Here is a 4399-nt window from a genome sequence, read left to right on the forward strand (position 1 = left end):
TGCAATTCAAGGGAGGACGTTCTGCAGCTCGCCACTTCCGTTTTGTGGGAAGGGCCATGCCTACGGAGAGGCATGCCATGCAGATGGCTGCCCGTGAGGCGATAGCTCGTCTTCGGGACATCCTTCCTACGATGAAGACTCGTCGCTACCGCTACCTCCCATGCCATGTGTCATACACCAGTCACTATGCATTCGCCTGCCATCGGGGAGAGCGAGATGAAGCCATCGAGATGGTTGTTGAGTATCTCAAGGCTCTGGAGGAGTCTTTCGACAACCTCGTAGATGATCTTGTGGCTGCCCGCATGGACTTAGTCCGGGGCGGTCCTGCCAGCAGGAAGGAGCTTCTCAACACGGCGCCGCCTCTGACTTTCGTCTCGTCTTCAGCCTCGTATGCACCGGCCGTTTTGGCGACTGCACGCCGTCTGCCCACCACTGAGGAGTTCCACCGAGTCATCGCTCCTACTCCAGTCAGAGCTGCACCGCCTGCCGCACCCGCCCTACCACCCATCGCTCCCGCGCCATCACCGCGGCGCAGCGTTACGCGCCAGGAGCCAGCTAGAGAGGAGGTGGAGGTTGATTCTCCTGGACCGCTGAGTCTTGCCATCGGCAAGGGAAAGGAAATCTTCACCATCTCCGACTGAGAGCGCCGAATAGCCGCGCGTTATGTCTGCTTGTATGTTGTGTTCCCTCTGTACGCTAGTTTGTATGGGTGTGTTTGCTGCCTTCCGGAGGAGTACGCTAGCCTAAATAACATGTTAGGAATGTGTACGCGCATCCTGTGTGCTGTATCGTGTGTTTGCTTTTCGCATGTAAGATATATGCTAAGCAGTTCCTCTCCGTGCAAAATCGTTTATATTTTCTTAAAAACCTTGAGGTCTTTTAAATTGTTGCCTTTGCAAGATTTTCCTTGTGCCACACAGTTTTTCTCATGAGTTTTGCAAAATAATACCCCAGACTGGAAAAATGTCTCGTCCGTGGACTCGCTCCATGCCCAATCAGCCAGAAGAGGTTTATGGGACATAGACTAGCAACAATTTCACTCAGGGTCAGTCCAGTCAACAAGACAGCGAAGCAGCCCTGTCTCAAGTTTGCCGTCTCTTCGAGCAAAGCCAGCAACAGCACCAAGAGATGATGAATCATGTTATCAATATGGGAAACCACCGTGAGCCCTATCAGCCACATTCCAAATTATCTGAGTTACAGAAGACTCGCCCTTCAACTTTTGCTCACACCGATAGGCCGCTGGAAGCCGATGATTGGCTTCACGACATTGAAAGGAAACTGATTATTGCTCAGTGTTCAGATCATGAGAAGGTGCTTTATGCACCACACTACCTTACTGGAGCAGCTGCAGCATGGTGGGAAAACTTCCTACACATGCATCCCAGCGAACACAACATCACCTGGGAAGAGTTCAAGGAAGGCTTCCATGGGGCACACATCCCCAGGAGCATCATAAAAATTAAGAAGAGAGAGTTTGATGACCTGAAGCAGAGAGGCATGTCAGTAACAGAATACAATGGTCAGTTTACTCAGCTATCTCGTTATGCCTACGACGAGCACATGACAGAAAACAAGAAGATGGAGAAATTCCTGGACGGCCTGGCACCAGCACTAAGATGCCAACTGATTGTACACACCTTTCCGGACTTTAAAACTCTAGTGGACAAGGCCATTACCTTGGAGAATGAGCGCCGTAGTCTGGAAGATATCCGTAAGCGAAAGAGGGACAAAATGACTCTTGCTCGCAACAACCGAAACAAGACTGAGGTTCCACGGACAGAAGCAAGGAGGTCCACGACTACTGATCCAAGGCCCGTCGGACAGTTTCATGCCAGGGACAAAGAGTACACGTACTGTCCAGGGGTCACCTGCTATGCTTGTGGTCAAGAAGGGCACTATGCTAAACAATGCCCAAAGCCGAGGAACGCGGCCCCCAAACCAAACAATGGTGGAAACAATCCAGCCCCCAAGCACAAAAATTTCAATCCCAACAACAACCACAAGAAGGGTCACCTGAACCATGTGACCAGGGAAGAGGCGCAGAATGCCCCAGACATCGTGCTCGGTACGTTCCCTGTCAACACAGTACCTGCCACGGTTTTGTTTGATTCTGGAGCTTCCCATTCGTTCGTTTCGAAGAGTTTTGTTTTACAACATGATTTTCCGATACTTCCCTTGGAAAAGTCTATGATCATCAAGTCCCCCGGAAATAAGCAAATCGCTCAGGGCTACTGCCAAGGAGTGGTCATTGAGTTCGAAGGACTACAATTCCAAGCAAATCTCATCGTGTTGGAGAGTAAAGGACTGGATGTCATTTTAGGAATGGACTGGTTGACCACCAACAAAGGATTCATTGACTGTTTCAATCGGACCGTGATTCTCACCCACCATCATGGCAAGACCATTAAGGTCACAGCTCAAGAAAGGCCACGATCACAGCAACCAAAACTGAACAAAATGGACATTGCAGAACTGAGAAAAGTTCCAGTGGTATGCGAGTTTCCTGATGTGTTCCCTGAAGAACTGCCAGGCATGCCACCAGACCGAGAGATAGAATTCAGCATCGAACTAGCACCTGGCACCGCTCCCATCTATAAGAAGCCTTATAGAATGGCACCCTCAGAATTGGTGGAGTTGAAGAAGCAGATAAAGGAATTATTGGACAAAGGATTTATTCGGGCCAGCTCCTCACATTGGGGTTCGCCAGTGTTGTTCGCCAAGAAAAAGGATGGGACACTGAGACTGTTTATAGACTATCGAGCCCTCAATATGGTCACCATCAAAAACAAATATCCGATGCCACGGATAAATGATTTGTTTGACCAGCTCGCACAAGCCAAGGTGTTCTCAAAGATTGATTTGAGATCGGGATATCACCAATTGAAAGTACGGACAGAAGATATCCCCAAGACAGCATTCACGTCCAGATATGGATTATATGAGTTCACAGTGATGCCTTTTGGTCTAACAAACGCCCCCGCATATTTCGTCCACCTCATGAACAAAGTGTTTATGAAATTCATGGACAAATTTGTCGTGGTATTCATTGACGATATTCTGGTTTACTCAAGGACACCCGAAGAGCATGCTGAGCACCTAGGAATTGTTTTGGGAGAGTTAAGGAAACATCAGTTGTACGCCAAATTTAGCAAGTGCGAATTTTGGCTAAGACAAGTTGGTTTCTTAGGCCATATTTTGAACCAAGAAGGCGTGGCCGTAGACCCGGAAAAAGTCAAAGCCATACTTGACTGGAAGCCGCCCGCCAACGTTACAGATGTGCGGAGTTTCCTAGGAATGGCCGGATATTACAGAAGGTTTATTGAAGGATTCTCCACTGTGGCAAAACCTATGACGCAGTTGCTCAAGAAGGACAAGAAATTTGTATGGACGGAAGCATGCGAGCAGAGCTTCCAAGAACTTAAGAAGAAGCTGACAACTGCACCGGTCTTAACTGTACCAGACATACACAAGAGTTTCGAAGTATATTGTGACGCGTCCCGAAAAGGTCTCGGATGTGTACTAATGCAGGATGGCAAAGTTGTCGCATATGCCTCCAGGCATCTGCGAAAACATGAGGAAAATTACCCAACACATGACTTGGAGCTAGCAGCAGTTATACATGCACTCAAGGAGTGGAGGCACTTTCTGTTGGGAAATCGCTGTGAAATATATACGGACCATAAGAGCCTCAAATATATTTTCACACAGCCAGAGCTAAATTTACGCCAACGACGCTGGTTGGAACTGGTCAAGGACTATGATGTCGGTATTCACTACCATCCAGGGAAGGCAAATGTAGTGGCCGATGCCCTTAGTCGAAACCCCAGCCCGGACAATGATGGTCCGCAAAACTTGAGGCCTGAGTTTCAGCAAGAGTTCGCTAGGCTCAACATGATGTTACTCTCTGAGGGCACCGCATCAAATCTGGAGATACAACCCACCCTGGTGGAACAAATTGAGAAGGCTCAACAGGGACATCCCAGCATCGAAGGTATAAAGAAGAAAATGAACCTTGGTAAGACTTCAGAGTTCATCACAGACAATGAAGGAACATTATGGTACGGAGACAGACTTTGCGTACCTAACATCGAGGAACTCAAGCAACAAATCTTAACCGAAAGCCACACCGCTCCGTACTCAATACATCCTGGAGGGACCAAAATGTACAAGGACATTCAGAAAAGATTTTGGTGGCACGGTATGAAAAGAGATATAGCAGCATTTATTGCTTGTTGCGATTCATGTCAACGCATCAAGGCCGAGCATCAAAAGCCAGCCGGGCTACTCCAGCCAAACAGGATAGCGGAGTGGAAATGGGATGAAATAGGAATGGACTTCATTGTCGGATTACCCCGATCACAACGCGGAAATGACGCCATATGGGTCATCACAGACC

Source organism: Aegilops tauschii, chromosome 7 (assembly GCF_002575655.3).
Source record: "Aegilops tauschii subsp. strangulata cultivar AL8/78 chromosome 7, Aet v6.0, whole genome shotgun sequence".
NCBI lineage: Eukaryota > Viridiplantae > Streptophyta > Magnoliopsida > Poales > Poaceae > Aegilops > Aegilops tauschii.